Source organism: Sciurus vulgaris (assembly GCF_902686455.1).
Source record: "Sciurus vulgaris genome assembly, chromosome: 6".
NCBI classification, from domain to species: Eukaryota; Metazoa; Chordata; class Mammalia; order Rodentia; family Sciuridae; genus Sciurus; species Sciurus vulgaris.
The window spans coordinates 137038200-137056255 of NC_136466.1; positions in this window are offsets into that span (position 1 = coordinate 137038200).

The following is an 18056-nucleotide window of genomic DNA, read 5'->3' on the forward strand; positions in this document are numbered from 1 at the left end:
CGGCGTGGTTTTCGTGGCTTTCTTACCCTCCCCAGGTTACTTTTTTTTTTTTTGGAGTTTTATTTTATTTTATTTTTTTGTTGTTGTTTCTCTATTTTTTTTTTAATTGTAAACAAATGGGATACATGTTGTTTCTCTGTTTGTACATGGCGTAAAGGCATACCATTTGTGTAATCATAAATTTACATAGAGTAATGTTGTTTGATTCATTCTGTTATTTTTTCCCTTCCCTCCACCCCTCCCACCCCTCTTTACCCTCTATACAGTACATCCTTCCTCCATACTTGCCCCCCTCCCTAACCCTAACTCTAACCCTAACACTAACCCTTCCCTCCCCCCCATTATGTGTCATCCTCCACTTATTAGCGATATCATTCGTCCTTTGGCTTTTTGAGATTGGCTTATCTCACTTAGCATGATATTCTCCAATTTCATCCATTTGCCTGCAAATGCCATAATTTTATCATACTTTATGGCTGAGTAATATTCCATTGTATATATATACCACAGTTTCTTTATCCACTCATCAATTGAAGGGCATCTAGGTTGGTTCCACAGTCTGGCTATTGTGAATTGAGCAGCTATGAACATTGATGTGGCTGTATCTCTGTAGTATGCTGATTTTAAGTCCTTTGGGTATAGGCCAAGGAGTGGGATAGCTGGGTCAAATGGCGGGTCCATTCCAAGTTTTCTAAGGAATCTCCACACTGCTTTCCAGAGTGGCTGCACTAATTTGCAGCCCCACCAGCAATGTATGAGTGTACCTTTCTCCCCACATCCTCGCCAACACCTGTTGTTGCTCGTATTCTTGATAATCGCCATTCTAATTGGGGTGAGATGGAATCTTAGGGTGGTTTTGATTTGCATTTCTCTTATTACTAGAGATGTTGAACATTTTTCCATATGTTTGTTGATTGCTTGTAGATCTTCTTCTGTGAAGTGTCTATTCATTTCCTTAGCCCATTTGTCGACTGGATTATTTGAATTCTTGGAGTAAAGTTTTTTGAGTTCTTTATAGATTCTGGAGATTAGTTCTCTATCTGAAGTATGATTGGCAAAGATATTCTCCCATTCTGTAGGCTCTTTCTTTGCATTGCTGAAAGTTTCCTTTGCTGAGAGAAAGCTTTTTAGTTTGAATCTATCCCAGTGGTTGATTCTAGCTTTTATTTCTTGTGCTATGGGAGTCCTGTTAAGGAAGTCTGATCCTAGACCAACAAGGTGAAGATTTGGACCTACTTTTTCTTCTATAATCTGCAGGGTCTCTGGTCTGATTCCGAGGTCCTTAATCCATTTTGAGTTTAGTTTCGTGCATGGTGAGAGATATGGGTTTAGTTTCATTCTGTTGCATATGGATTTCCAATTCTCCCAGCACCATTTGTTGAAGAGGCTATCTTTTCTCCATTGCATATTTTTGGCCCCTTTGTCTAGTATGAGAAAATTGTATTTATTTGGGTTTGTGTCCGTGTCCTCTATTCTGTACCATTGATCTACCTTTCTATTTTGGTACCAATACCATGCCGTTTTTGTTACTATTGCTTTGTAGTAGAGTTGAAGATCTGGTATTGCAATACCCCCTGTTTCACTCTTCCTGCTAAGGATTGCTTTAGCTATTCTGGGTTTCTTATTCTTCCAGATGAATTTCATAATTGCTTGCTCTATTTCTGTAAGGTACGTCATTGGGATTTTAATTGGAATTGCATTGAATTTGTATAGCACTTTAGGTAGTATGGCCATTTTGACAATATTAATTCTTCCTATCCAAGAACATGGAAGATCTTTCCATCTTCTAAGGTGTTCTTTAATTTCTTTCTTTAGTGTTGTATAGTTCTCATTGTAGAGGTCTTTCACCTCTTTTGTGAGATTGATTCCCAAGTATTTTATTTTTTTCGAGGCTATTGGGAATGGGGTAGTTTTCCTAATTTCTCTTTCTAAAGATTCATCACTTATGTATAAAAATGTGTTGGATTTATGGGCATTGATCTTGTAACCTGTTACTTTACTGAATTCACTTATGAGTTCTAAGAGTTTTCTGGTGGAATTTCCTGGTTCCTCTAAATATATAATCATGTCATCAGCGAACAGGGATAGTTTGAGTTCTTCTTTCCCAATTCGTATCCCTTTAATTTCTTTGGTTTGTCTAATTGCTCTGGTTAGAGTCTCAAGAACGATGTTGAATAGAAGTGGTGAAAGAGGGCATCCCGGCCTTGTTCCAGTTTTTAGGGGGAATGCTTTCAGTTTTTCACCATTTAGAATGATATTAGCCATGGGCTTAGCATAAATGGCCTTCACAATGTTAAGGAATGTTCCCACTATCCCTATTTTTTCTAGTGTTTTGAGCATGAAGGGGTGCTATATTTTATCAAATGCTTTTTCTGCATCTATTGAAATAATCATGTGATTCTTGACTTTAAGTCTATTAATATGGTGAATTACGTTTATTGATTTCCTGATGTTGAACCAACCTTGCATACCTGGGATGAAGCCCACTTGATCATGGTGCACTATCTTTTTAATATGTTTTTGTATGCGATTTGCTAAAATTTTGTTGAGAATTTTTGTGTCGATGTTCATTAAGGATATTGATCTGAAATTTTCTTTCCTTGATGAGTCTCTGTCTGGTTTAGGTATCAGGGTGATATTGGCTTCATAGAATGAGTTTGGGAGGGTTCCCTCCTCTTCTATTTTATGGAATACTTTGAGAAGTATTGGAATGAGCTCTTCTTTAAAGGTTTTGTAGAACTCGGCTGAGAACCCATCTGGTCCCGGACTTTTCTTTGTTGGTAGGCTTTTGATGACTTCTTCTATTTCGGTACTTGAAATTGGTCTATTTAAATTGTGTATGTCCTCCTCGTTCAGTTTAGGCAATTCATATGTCTCTAGAAACCTGTTGATGCCTTCAAAATTTTCTATTTTGTTGGAGTATAGATTTTCAAAATAGCTTCTAATTATGTTTTGTATTTCCATCCTGTCTGTTGTGATATTTCCTTGTTCATTCCGAATTTTAGTGATTTGGGTTTTCTCTCGTCTTCTCTTTGTTAGTGTGGCTAAAGGTTTATCAATTTTGTTTATTTTTTTGAAGAACCAACTATTTATTTTGTCAATTTTTTGTATTGTTTCTTTTGTTTCAATTTCATTGATTTCAGCTCTGAGTTTAACTATTTCCTGTCTTCTACTACTTTTGGTGCTGTTCTGTTCTTCTTTTTCTAGGGCTTTGAGCTGTAGTGTTAGGTCGTTTATTTGTTGAGTTTTACTTCTTTTATTAAATGCGCTCCATGAAATAAATTTCCCTCTAAGTACTGCTTTCATAGTGTCCCAGAGATTTTGATATGATGTTTCTTTGTTCTCATTTACCTCTAAGAATTTTTTAATTTCCTTCCTAATATCTTCTGTTATCCATTCATCATATAATAGCATATTGTTTAATCTCCAGCTGTTGGAATAGTTTCTGTGTTTTACTCTTTCATTTATTTCTAACTTCAATCCATTATGATCTGATAGAATACATGCTAGTGTCTCTATCTTCTTGTATTTGCTAACATTAGCTTTGTGGCATAATATATGGTCTATTTTAGAGAAGGATCCATGTGCTGCTGAGAAGAAAGTGTATTCACTCTTGGTTGGATGGTATATTCTATAGATGTCCGTTAAGTCTAAATTATTGATTGTGTTATTGAGATGTATGGTTTCTTTGTTCAATTTTTGTCTGGAAGATCTGTCCAGTGGTGAGAGAGGCGTGTTAAAATCACCTAGTATTATTGTGTTATGGTCTATTTGGTTTCTGAAATTGAGAAGGATTTGTTTGACATACATGGATGAGCCACTGTTTGGGGCATAGATGTTTATGATTGTTATATCTTGCTGATTTATGCTTCCCTTAAGCAGTATGAAATGACCTTCTTTATCCCTTCTGACTAACTTTGGCTTGAAGTCCACATTATCGGACATGAGGATGGATACTCCAGCTTTTTTGCTGAGTCCATGTGCATGGTATGTTTTTCCCCATCCTTTCACCTTTAGTCTATGGGTATCTTTTTCTACGAGATGAGTCTCTTGCAGGCAACATATTGTTGGATCTTTCTTTTTAATCCAATCTGCCAGTCTATGTCTTTTGATTGATGAATTCAGGCCATTAACATTCAGGGTTATTATAGAGATATGATTTGGTTTCCCGGTCATTTGGTTCATTTTTAAAATTTTATTTATTTATTTGTTTGACACAACTTGTTTCCTCCTTTATTTGACAATTCCTGTAGGATAATTCCTCCCTTTGCTGATTTGCTTCTTTGTTTTTCATCTCTTCCTCATGGAATATTTTGCTGAGAATGTTCTGTAATGCTGGCTTTCTTTTTGTAAATTCTTTTAGCTTTTGTTTATCATGGAAGGATTTTATTTCATCATCAAATTTGAAGGTAAGTTTTGCTGGGTATAAGGTTCTTGGTTGGCATCCATTTTCTTTCAGGGCTTGAAAAATGTTGTTCCAGGCCCTTCTAGCTTTTAGGGTCTGGATTGAAAAATCTGCTGATATCCGTATTGGTTTCCCCCTGAATGTAATTTGGTTCTTTTCTCTCACAGCCTTTAAAATTCTGTCTTTATTTTGTATGTTAGGTATTTTCATTATAATGTGCCTTGGTGTGGGTCTGTTGTAATTTTGTGTATTTGGAGTCCTATAAGCCTCTTGAACTTGATTTTCCATTTCATTCTTCAGATTTGGGAAATTTTCTGATATTATTTCATTGAATAAATTGTTCATTCCTTTGGCTTGTTTCTCTAGGCCTTCCTCAATCCCAATAATTCTTAAATTTGGCCTTTTCATGATATCCCATAGTTCTTGTAGATTCTGTTCAGGATTTCTTACCATCTTCTCTGTTTGTTCAACTTTGTTTTCAAGGTTAAATATTTTGTCTTCAATGTCTGAGGTTCTGTCTTCCAGGTGTTCTATCCTATTGGATATGCTTTCTATGGAGTTCTTAATTTGGTTTATTGTTTCCTTCATGTCAAGGATTTCTGTTTGGTTTTTTTCAATATCTCTAACTCTTTATTGAAATGATCTTTTGCTTCCTGTATTTGCTCTTTTAACTGTCGATTGGTGCGATCAATCAATGCTTGCATTTGCTCTTTCATCTCATCATTCAGTGCGTGCATTTGCTCTTTCATCTCATTGTTTGCTTCTCTGATCATTTTAATTATGTACATTCTGAACTCCTTTTCTGTCATTTCTTCTGCCATGCTGTCATTGGGTTTTATTGATGTAACATCTAGATTTGTTTGCAGCATTTTCTTTCCTTGTTTTCTCATATTGTTCAGGTATCAGAGGACCGCTGAGATATTGCGGATTTCCTCTATTGACTTACAATGTCCCTGAAGATTTCTATATATATCCTCCCTTAGCCTTCAGTAGGCTAAAGTCTTGGAGGAAGTTGATAATGCGGTGCTCCACAAGGAAGCTGCCTCTCTAGGAGTGGTGGCCTTCAGGTGGGGTATAATCCCTGCTAGTGGGCAGAGGTGCCTCCACTTGTTGACCAATGGTCATCCAAAGGGGACCTAGGCTGCGGGGTGAGGCAAGGCCTGTTTGGGCCTGAGTCTCTGGTTTTACCGTCCTTGTGGGGAAACCTCACCCAGCAGGGAAGACTCACCCGGTGGGGAGGTCTCGCTGGTCAGTTCCCTCCTAGAGGTTCCCCTCAATTTACAGCTACCGCCTGGGCTGGGCTGCCTTCCTCTGCAAAGTTCCCAGGGGCCCGGCCCTACCTCCTGGGCCTGGGAGCCTCACCCTTTGCAGATGACTCTCCTTAGGCTGCCCTCCTCAGAGAATCTGCCCGCAGGCCTGGAACCTTCGCTCCACCCTAAGCCTGTCTCTGTGCGGCTCTTCCACCCAGAAGCCTCCTAGATCCTGGGACCCTGCTCTGCACCTAATCGCCTGGCTATGCGGCCCCTCCTCTGAGCAGCCACCTGGGGCCCCGTGCAATCGCTCTGAGACCCAGAGACCCGCCACACGCCTCTTCCTCCAGACAGCCGCCCAGTATTCCGGTGCGGTCACTAGGAGTCCAAGAAACTCACTGCGTGCCTCCACCTCCCACCAACCACCCGTAGCCCTGGGAATCAATCACTCCGAGTCGAAGTGACCCTCCCCATTCCTCCTCCTTCTCCAGATAACCCCCCGAGTGTTCAGGAGCAGTCGCTCTGAGTGGCTCTGAGTCCATGTGACCCGCAGCACGGGTCCTCTGGGCAACCGCCCGGAGCTCTGGTGCGGCCACTCAAGACCAAGCGACCCACCACGCTTCCCCTCCAGGCAGCCCCCCTGTGTTCAGGAGCTGTCACTTTAAGTTCAAACAACTCACCACTCACCTTCTCCTCTGAGCAGCCGCCTGGAGCGCTAATGCAGTCACTGCGAGTCCAAACGACCCGCCGCGCTCCTCCTCCTCCTACTCCTACTCCTCCGGGCAGGCCCCGGTGTTCAGAAGTGGTCTGAGTCCAAACAGCTCCCCACGCAGCCCCTTCTCTGGCAACCGCCTGTAGCTCTGGTGTAGTCATCCCGAATCCAAGCGGCCCCGCTCCTCTTCCTCCTCCTCGTCCTCAGGGCTGGCCCTGGTGTTCAGAAGCGTCGTTCTGAGTCCAAACAGCTCGCAGCGCAGCTTCTCCTCTGGCTACCGCCTGCAGCTCTGGTGCAGTCACTCCGAATCCAAGTGGCCACGTTCCTCCTCCTCCTCCTCAGGGCAGGCCCCGGTGTCCTGAGTCCACACAGCTCTCCTCACCACTCTTCCCCTGGGCAGCCGCCCGAGCCCCAGTGGTTGCTCCGAGTCCCAGCGCTGTGCCAAGCGGCCTCCTTTACGGCGCTCCCAGTTGTCCGCGTTCACTGCTCCAGCGGGGGGAGGGGCCTCCTTTTTCTAATGTCCTGCATGCATTATTCCACTTTTGTAAAATGTATCTACTTGATTTACATAGTTGGAAAAAACTAACTCATCCTTGGAGCCTCAGATCTAAAGTTCTGCTTATCTGTTCAAATGTTCATGTGATATCTGACCTTGGATTGAGCACAAAGAGGTACTGAAGTTAGGGAGCAGAAAGACAGTCACTACAGATAATAAATAATTGGGTCCTATCAGGAAGGTGAGCACTGGTTGGAAAGAAAATCAAATCAAAAGCTCTCCCCAGGTTATTTTAATGTGCACCCAGTATTGGTTACTCCTGCTGAAGCCAGAACTGGGGACAGGCAGTTAGTGTAGAAATAGGGGATCAGGTCAAATGGAGGAAATGGAGGCCATGAAAGCCATCTGCCTCTAGAAGTTGGAGACTACCCCTGGGAGAATGGAATGTCAAGGATCTCTGGAGCCCATTGATTACCAAATTTACCAATCCTTATCAGAGCTGCTAATTAATGCCCCCTGGGCCCTTGCCTGGCTGAACTACTCTGGTCCTCCCCCTGCCCATCCGCTTCTCAATTTATACATCTCACCTGCAAAACCAGGCCTAATCACATAGGCAGGAAGGAGAGATAAGGGGGGAGAGAACTGGAGAACAAAAGAGACCTGAACCTATAAAAGATGTAGGGGTGCTTAGTTCTTGGGGTTCTAGAACATCAGCCATGGCCCCCTTCTCCCTGCTGGCAGAAGTCTGTATTATCACCTTTAAATAAACCTGCTTAATATGCTTGCCTTGGTGTGCTTCTCTGATGTTATACTTCAACACCTGAGGAAGCAGAACTCGTCACCAGTAAACAGTGGTATAACTGCTAGTTACAATGACTTCCTACATCATATATATCTACAGTGTTTATATAACACTGTAATCCAAGAACTATGTCATCTTGGATTTTTTTTTAAATGATAAATCAGAAGAATAAGAAGAAAAAGGAAGGAGAGAGAGGAGGCAGGAGGATAGAGGAAAAAGAGAGGAAGAAAAAAATTTTTTTGACCTCGTAGATGGAACACTTTCCTTTTCAATTACTTCCCGTTCCTATCTCAACTCTCCTCAGCCTTGTTTCTCTGTCCTTTTCTCCCTTAAATGTAGTGAAAATGATCACATAACGCAAAGTCAGTTCTTTTCTACCAATTTTTCTAAGTTATTTGACAGAGTTTGCTAATGTTTTAAGAAAGAGGGGCTAAAGCAATGTCCGGATGCCTACTGTATTATTGATTTTTCTCTCCACAAGAAAATAGCCAATTGTGAATTATTTTGTGTTGTCATTAAGCAAAGAACAGTGGTTAATGGAACATGGTAACAGATGAAATGTGCAATGCATGCAAAGCTCTTTTTGAAAATAAAAAAATATTCTCCATGAAGAAAATTATATTTTTACTATTTACTATTTTTGCCAAAGGAACTTTCCTGTTCACCCACCCAAAATGAATAAATCAATTCAAAAGTTTTAGATTGAATTTAATTATTTCTGCCAATGATTTCCACCCTAAGAAAGAGAACTGAAAAGATTCAAATCAAGCCAGGTACAGTGGCGCACATCTGTAATCCTGGTGGCTCAGGAGGCTGAGGCAGGAGGATCCAGAGTTTAAAGCCAACCTCAGCAAAAGCAAGATCCTAAGCAATTCCCTGAGATCCTGTCTCTAAATAAAATACAAAATCGGACTGGGGGTGTGGCTTAGTGGTTGAGTGCTCCTGAGTTCAATCTCCAGTACCCGTCCCCCAAAAAAAGAGTTAAATCATTCTGTTACAGAGCTGGGGGTCTACCAGGTTGAGCTGGGACAGCTACCACAATCCTCAAGTACCGGTCCTTGTGACTTCAGCAGAAAGAATTTGAGTGAAACACAGAGTAGTAAACAAAAGTTTCATAGAGTGAAAGTAGAGGGTTATGTACAGCATAGGGACCGCAGGAACAGCCTCAAAGAGAGGACGGTGTGGTGGTCACAGAACTGGAGTTTTTAAGGAAATGGTCTTTGTTCTTGCTTTGATTTCCTTGTCTCCCCTAAATTGGTTTGTTACCCTGTGGATAGTTCCCAGCAACTTCGTCTGTGCAGGCCTGCATATTCTGGTTGACAGGGTGGTTGTAACATAGTTGGTTGCAAAAGATAATCTTGGAAATTATCTGAAAACCATAGTGCCCCTTGAGAGGTAATAGTGAGCTGTAGCTAGGGGTCTTGATGTACCAGACCCCAATTTTCTGATACTTACCTATTTTAGTTAGGGTCCCAGGATTTTAAGTAATAATTTCCTCAAGGGATTATAGTTCTCTGCAGCCTGGGAAAGGTTAGGCATTCCGGATCTCATTTCCAATGCTTACCTGTTCCCATAAGTTTCCCTTCAACTTCAGTTTTCTGGCTCCTGGATTCTTCTTGGTACAGAGGCCTAATGCCTGTCCTTGATTATTCTTTTCCTCTATCCACCTATTCATAGCTAACTAACCTACTTAACAATTCCTCCCTCATTTAAGTAGACGCTCATATTTATAGAGAAAAATTCCTGGGTTTGCTTTCTAACAAAAGGTGAAGTTGGGGTGGGGGTTTGCAAGACTGCTTAGATGTTTGAAAAAGAAAGAAACATTTTTCACAGAGAGCTTAAGTCAGTTGAGGTCCTCTGGGAAGCAGGTGCTAAGATGGAATTAGAAGTGCAAGAAAACTCTGGTAAGTATAAAGGGAGGAGGGAAGAGGGAACAAGCAGAGCTGATACCCATGGAGGGAAGAGAAAGAAGGACTGGGAGAGAGTCTTAGATCAAGGCAAGATCAAACAGAAAAAAAAAAAAAAAAAAACCTCAGCTAGGCCAACATAGAGCCCCAGAGCAGAAACTGCCGGCTGGAGGAGTCCCAGGTGGGAAAGACTTAGGGGGCTCCTCTACCCACCATGCTCAGCGCAGTTTACAGAGAGTGTGGTTTCAGGATTCCCCAGATTGTGGATTCCCAGGGTAGCACAACTGGCCAACTACGCTTCTCATGGACGGAGCCATCATGAAGGGAGAAAGAAGCAGCACTCAGCCGTGACTGACCCTAGCTAAAACCGTGTGAGTAATATTTGAATAAATTTAAATAGGCTTTAGGAGAAAAGAGGTTGCAGAATATTCCTTTGATGGGAATGTCTCTTAGTTTCCGAAATTTCTGCCCGAATCCTTAACTGAAAAGCATCATAAGTGATTTCAGTTAAGAATAAAGGATATCGGCCCTGACTTGATAAAATGCCTGAGAAAGTCTCCACTGTCTTTAAATGCACCGCACCCAGATCTTCTACAGAACGCTCTTGATTCTTTTCCACCCAGAAAGACTCATTGTACCTCAGTGATCTGCCGGTTCCATAAACTTCCCTTCCTTAGGCTACTCTTGCCGCTCTGTCCCCACTACAAGGGCTACTGTTGTGTTGGGATATTTGAAGTAGTAGTTACATTTTTTTTCTTTTCTTCAGTACTAGGAATTGAATCCAGCACTGCTCTATCCCTGAGCCACATCCCCAAAGCCTTTTTATTTTTTATTTCAAGACAGTCTCACTAAGTTGCCAACACTTGCCTCAAACTTGAGATTCTACCTTGGTCTCCAAGTAGCTGAGATTACAGGTGTGTACCATGGTGCCTGGCAACTGATACACTTACTTATTAATACTATTTCCTACTCTCTTTTTAAAAAATTTGTTCTAATTAGTTATACAAGACAGTAGAATGCACTTTGACACATCATACATAAATGGAGTATAACTTCTCATTGGACTGGTTGTACATGATTTAGAGTTACACAGGTCATGTAATTATATATGCACATAGGGTAATAATGTCCAATTCATTCTGCTATCATTCCTACTCCCATAACCAGTCCCCTCCCTCCCCTCCCCTCTGTCTAATCCAAAGTACCTCTATTTTTCCCCCACCCCCTATTGAATTAGCATCCACATATCATAGAAAACTTCAGTCTTTGATTTTTGGGGGATTGACTTGTTTCACTTAGTATGATAGTCTCCAGTTTCTTCCATTTACCAGCAAATGCCATAATTTCATTCTTTCTTCCTTAAGGCTAAGTAATATTCCATTGTGTATATATACCACAATTTCTTTATCCATTCATCTGTTGAAGGGTACCTAGGTTGGTTCCATAGTTTATCTATTGTGAATTGCGTTGCTATAAGTCCTTTGGGTATAAACCTAGGAGTGGGATAACTGGGTCAAATGATGTTTTCCATTCCAAGTTTTCTGAGGAAACTCCATACGTCTTTCCATAGTGGTTGCGCCAAATTGCATTTCCACCAGCAGTGTATGAGTACACGTTTTTCCCCACATCCTCACCAACATCTATTGTTACTTGTATTCTTGATAATTACCATTCTTACTGAAGTAGGATGAAATCTCAGTCAGTGTAGTTTTGATCTGCATTTTTCTAACTGCTAGAGATGTTGAACATTTTTCCATATATTTGTTGATCAATTGTATATCTTCTTCTGTGAAGTGTCTATTCAGTTTGTTTGCCCATTTACTGATTGGATTATTTGGGTTTTTTGGTGTGAAGCTTTTTGAGTTTTTCATATATCCTGGAGATTAGGGCTCTATCTGAGAAGCAGGTGGCAAAGATTTTCTCCCATTCTGTAGGCTCGTGTTATTGTTTCCTTTGCTGCAAGGAAGTTTTTTAGTTCAATTCCATCCCATTTATTGATTCTTGATTTTACCTCTTGCACTTTAGGAGTCTTGTTAAGGAAGTCCCTAAGGTGACATGATGGAGAGTTGGGCTTATTTTTTCTTCTATTAGATGCAGAGGTCTCTGTTCTACTGCCTAAGTCCTTGATCCACTTGGAGTTGAGTTTTGGACAGGGTGAGAGATAGGGGTTTAATTTCATTTTGCTACATCTGGATTTCCAGTTTTCCCAGCACCATTTTTTGAAGAAGCTGTCCTTTCTCCAGTGAATTATTTTGGTACATTTGTCTAGAATGAGATAACTGTGTTTATGTGGGTTTGTCTCTGTGTCATCTATTCTGTACCATTAGTCTTCAAGTCTATTTTAGTGCCAATACCATGCCTTTTTTTTTTCTATGACTCTGTAGTAAAATTTAAGGTCTGGTATTGTGATGCCTCCTGCTTCACATTTCTTGCTAAGGATTGCCTTGGCTATTCTGGGTTTCTTATTTTTCCAAATGAATTTCATGATTGCTTTTTCTGTTTCTATGAAGAATGTCCTTGGGATTTTAATAGGAATTGCATTAAATCTGTATAATGCTTTGGTAGTATAGCCATTTTGACAATGTTCACTCAGCCTATCCAAGAGCATGGGAGATCTTTCCATCTTTTAAGGTCTTCTTTAATTTCTTTCTTTAGTGTTCTGTGGTTTTTCTTGTAAAGGTCTTTTGCTAAATTGATTCTCAAAAATTTTTTGAGGCTTTTGTGAGGGAGGTAGTTTTCCTAATTTCTCTTTCAGTAGATTCATTGCTGATATATAAGAATGCATTTGACTTATGCGTGTTAATTTTATATCCTGCTACGTTTCTGAATTCATTTATGAGTTCTAGAAGTTTTCTGGTGGAATATTTTGGATCTTCTAAATATAAAATTATATCATCAGCAAATAGTGATAGTTTGAATTCTTCTTTTCCTATTCGTATCCCTTTAATTTCTTCCTTCTGTCTAATTGCTCCGGCTGGAGTTTCAAGGATGATGTTCAATAAAAGTAGTAAAAGAGAGCATCCTTGTCTTGTTCCATTTCTTAGAGGGAATGCTTTCATTTTTTTCTCCATTTAGAATGATGTTGGCCTTGGGTTTAGCACATATAGGTTTTATAATTATGAGGTATGTTCCTACTATCCCTAGTTTTTCTAGTATTTTGAACTTGAAAAGGCACTGTATTTTGTCAAATACTTGAGATAATCACCTGATTCTTGTCTTTAAGTCTATAAATGTGATGAATTATATTTATTGATTTCTATATGTTGAACCAACTTTGCGTCCCTAGGATGAACCCCATTTGATCATGGTGAACTATCTTTTTAATATGTTTTCATATGTTATTTACCAGAATTTTATTGAGAATTTTTGAGTCTATGTTCATGAGGGATATTGGTCTGAAGTTTTCTTTCCTTCATGTATCTTTGTCTGGTTTTGGTATCAGGGTGACATTAGCTTCATAGAATGAGCTTGGAAGGGTTCCCTCTTTTTCTAGTTCATGGAATAATTTGAAGAGTATTGGTATTAATTCTTCTTTGAAGGTCTCGTAGAACTTGGCTGAGAATCTGTCTGGTCCTGAGCTTTTCTTAGTTGTTAGGTTTTTGATGGGATTTCTGTTTCATTGCTTGAAATTGATCTGTTTAAATTGTGCATGTCCTCCTGATTCACATTGTGTAGGTCATAAGGCTCCAGAAATTTGTCAATGTCTTCAAGGTTTTCTATTTTATTGGAGTATAAATTTTCAAAATAATTTCTGATTGTTTTTGGTATTTCAGAAGTGACCATTGTGATATTTCCTTTTTATTATGAATTTTAGTAATTTGAGTTTTCTTTCTCTTTCTCTTTGTTAGTGTGGTTAGGGGTTCATTAATTTTATTCTATTTTTTCAAAGAACCAACTTTTTGTTTTGTCAATTTTTTTGAATTGTTTCTTTTTTCAATTTCTTTGATTTCAGCTCTGATTTTTAATTATTTCCTGCTTTCTGCTGCTTTTAGTGTTGATTTGTTCTTCTTTTTCTAGGACTTTGAGATGTAATGTTAGGTCATATATTCATTGACTTTCTTTTCTTTAAATGAATGAGCTCAATGCAATGAACTTTCCTCTTAGCATTGCCTTCATGGTGTCCCAGAGATTTTGATATGTTGTATCAATATTCTTATTTACCTCTAGTATTTTTTATTTCATTCCTGATTTCTTCTGCTATCCATTTGTCATTCAATAGTGTATTATTTAGTCTCCAGGTGTTAGAGTAGCTTCTTCTTTTTATTCTATCATTGATTTCTAATTTTATTCCTGATAGAATGCAGGGTATTATTCTTTCTTTTGTATATGTAAGAATTGCTTTGTGGCATAAGATATGATCTATTTTAAAGAAGGATTCATGTGCTGTTGAGAAGAAAGTGTATTCACTCATTGATGGATGAAATATTATATATATATATATATATATATATGTTAAGTCTAAATTATTAATTGTATTATTTTGTTCTCTAGTTTATTTGTTTTGTTTTTGTTTGGGGGATCTATCCACTGGTGATGTTAAAGTCACCCAGTATTATTGTGTTGTGGTCTATTTGATTCTTGAAATTGAGAAGGGTTTGTATGATATAAATAGATGCTCCATTGTTTGGGGTCTTTTTTTTTTTGTGGTGCTGGGGATTGAACCCAGGGCCTTGCACATGCAAGGCAAGCACTCTAACAACTGAGCTATATCCCCAACTCCTGAAATGTCCTTCTTTGTCCCTTCTGATTAACTTTGACATGAAGTCCACTTTATCTATATGAGGATAGAAACCCCTGCTTGTTTACACCATCCATATGAGCGACGTTTTCCCCATCCTTTCACCTTCGGTCTGTGGATGTCTTTGCCTGTGAGGTGAGTCTCCTGGAGACCACATATTGTTGGTCTTGTTTTTTAATCCAATCTGCCAGTCTATGTCTTTTGATTGTTGAGTTTAGGCCATTAGTGTTCAAGGTTATTATTGAGATATGATTTGTGTTCCCAGTCATTTGGGTTTATTTCTAGTTTTTAATTTGAATTAGTTTCTCCTTTGATTGACTAGTCCTTCAGTGTAGTTCCTCCCTTTGCTGGTTTTCACTATTTTTTTTTTTCATTTCCTACTCATGGAATACTTTGCTGAGAATATTCTGTAGTGCAGACTTTCTAGTTTCAAATTCTTTTACTTTTGTTTTTCATGGAGAGTTTTTATTTCATCTTCAAATCTGAAGCTTAATTTTGCCAAATATAAAATTCTTGGTTGGCATCCATTTTCTTTCAGAACTTATTATATATTGTTCCAGGGCCTCCTAGTTTTGAGGATCTGAGTCGAGAAATCAGCTGAGATTCAAATTGGTTTCCCCTATAAGTAATCTGATATTTTTCTCTTGCAACCTTTAAAATTCTATCCTTATTCTGGCATTTTCATTATAATATGCCTGGATGTGGGTCTGTTGTAATTTTGTATATTGGGGTCCTGTAAACCTCTTGTATTTGATTTTTCCATTTCACTCTAGATTTCGGAAAATTTCTGATATTTCATTGAAAAGATTGTGTATTCCTTTGGTTTATGTCTCTGTGCCTTCATCTACCCTATAAATCTTAAATTTGGTCTTTTCATGTTATCCCATAATTTTTGGAAGTTGTAGTCATGTTTTCTTGACATCTTTTCTCCATGGTCAACTCTATTTTTGAGATTATATATTTTGTTTTCATTGCCTGAGGTTCTATCTTCCAAGTGGTCTAGTCTGTTGGTGATGCTTTCTATTGAACTTTTAATTTGGTTTATTATTTTCTTCATTTTGAGGATTTGGGTTTTTTTTTTTTTTTTTAAGAATCTCTGCCTCTTTATTGAAGTGATCTTTCACTTTATATATTTTCTCTCTGATTTCATTCCTTATACCATCCTTTAATTCACAGATCAGTTTAAATATGTACATTCTAAACTCCTTTTCTGACATTTCTATGGTGTCAATGGATTCCATTACTGGAGTATCTTGATTTGTTTGGGGTGACTTGTTCCCTTGCTTTTTCATGTTTTTTATGTGTCTACTCATCTAACAGTATGAATTGGAGGCAGTAGAGTTTCTATCCTGTAGAATAATAGTTTCCCTGAAGGTTTCCTGTACCTCACTGTTTAGGGGGAGACAAATAATAACAACAACCAATGCTAACAGTACAGCTTTAAACAAGTAGTTCCTACTATGATTTCTACAATGATAATTATCACAATAAACAGAAATGATATGCTCAGTTATTACAATAAAGACAGCAAGTTTGCAAAAGGGTTTATATTTTCAAATGGTGGACAGGGAGAGAACAGAAGTGATATAGGATGTGATGCTTATGAGGGAGCAGGAGAGAAGACAGCATAAAAGATTAAAAGAAGAGTGAAAGAGAGATTAATAATAGAGATTTATGGTTAGCAGAAGAAAAGAAAGAATCAAGGGGAACAAATAGGAGAAATATATACATTTATGTATAATTTTTTTAAATATTAAAAATAAAAATAAAAGAATACAAATCTAAACTCAAACTTAAAAATCAAACATCCTAGTTCACAAATAGAACTAATCCAGGAAAAATAACTGGCTTCAAAACTGCTAGAAATGAGAAAAAAATGTATGAAAATATGTAAATATGAAAATGCATAAATGTCCATGTACCATCGAGGTCACAATTAAACAGAGAAAGAGAATTTTAAAAAGAAAAAAAAATCTTGATAAAAAGTTGAAGAATTCTTTCCATTGGAGTTCAAAGGATTCTCAGCTTCTCTTCGCAGCAGCTTCAGGTGGGGTCTTTTGGAGTATGATGTTCTGCCCTTTGGATTGCTGGAGTGAGGGAGGTAATCCCATAGGTGGAGTTCCTGGAGGCAGGGTTTAGGCTTCAGCTGGCTCCAGGCTCTTCACTGAACGCCAATTTTTCTGGAGATTTGAAATCAGGGCACCTCCAGCACCCAGTACTTGCTGTTCCATGCTGGTAGACTTTACCTCAGGGATCTCCCCTGAGTTCCACTCATATGGTTGGAGAGCCAATTCTTAGTCCCCTCTGTCACCTTCAGACCCCACGTTTCCTGGCTTTGGGTTCAGTCTCCAATCTCTCCTGCCCCCGCCCTTCTGAGTTCCCAGCCAGATATGTCTCTCCCAGCAGGTCCTGCCAGCTGTTGGATTGAAGGGGGAGGAGGAGAGCTGGGTTGTGTCCACCACCAGTCATCCCCTGTGTAAACCTCTCTCCACATCTGGTTTTCATCTGATCACTTAAGCACACTCTATGTCATGCACCATGTGTTTACTGGGCCTATATTTCAGGTAAAACTCACGTATGTCAGGAATTGGCTTCCTCAGCTGCCAGCCCCCAAGTTAAGGCTGCAAAATGGTTCTTTCCTTTGTCCTCCCCACATTGTCTGGAGAGATGGCAGCTTTTTCCCCCCACACACAGCTCATCTTTCAGGTTTGTTAGGCAATGTCCTTGGTCTCTAAATCCTCCACACCCATAATACTGCCAGTTACCATTAACACAAGATCTGCTTCCCCAAATGTTGAAGTTTAACACCAGAGAAGTGCTGAGGCAAGCATAGAAAGCAAGCATTAGATATGGAAAGTGAAAAACCCCAAGATAGTGCTGCCTGGGTAAGGGAGTGAAAAAGGAAGTCATACATTGATAATTGTGATCTCTCTCCAAATAAATCCTCTCCAGATGCTGGCCACAGACCCCCAACTCAAAAACTCAAATTACTGGGTGCTCAAACTGACATGTTCATTAATCTGTAAAAAAGACCCCAAATTCCTGAGTGCCCAAGCTGACATGCTCATGAAATCGCCTCTCAGTATAACCTGTATAAGCCCAGACTCCTTCTTTGTCCAGTGGTCATTTTCCACCAGGAGAGTGGGTCCATTGGAGGAGTGATCCTGTTCCTGAATAAAAAGCTGAGATGATCCATGAAGTTTGGGTCTGGCCCAATCCTTTCATGCTAACAGTAAGAAGTTTTATTCAAAGTATAGTAACACAGACTTCTCCCAGGAGGAAAAGAGGACCCAGAGTTGGTATCTCAGAGAAGAGGAAGTCGTGTCCTTTTCATAAGCCTTAAATTTCCTTTGTTCTCCTGTCCTTTTTTCCCCTACCTTGTTTCTTTCCTCTCTATCCTACATACCGACAGGGAGATGCTGATGGGTTGGTCAGAGGGTGAGAAGCAGGTGGGCTAGAAGGGTCAAGGTGGAGTATTCTAGGCAGGAAGGGATTGGCAGCCCAGGAGCATTGATTAGCAGCTCCCTGTCACTGAGGAGATGCTTCATTACAACCTTTCTGGAGGAGCAGTATAGGTAGGTAATCTTAGTAATCCAAGGGCTCTGGAGGCATTAACATTTCTATCTCCCCTGGACCCAATTCAGCCTCCATTTTCTCAATCCCACCTGATCACCTATCTACACTAACAGCCTGTCTTTAATTCTTGCTTCACCCAGACATGCCTTGGTCCTCCCCAAAATGCAGGT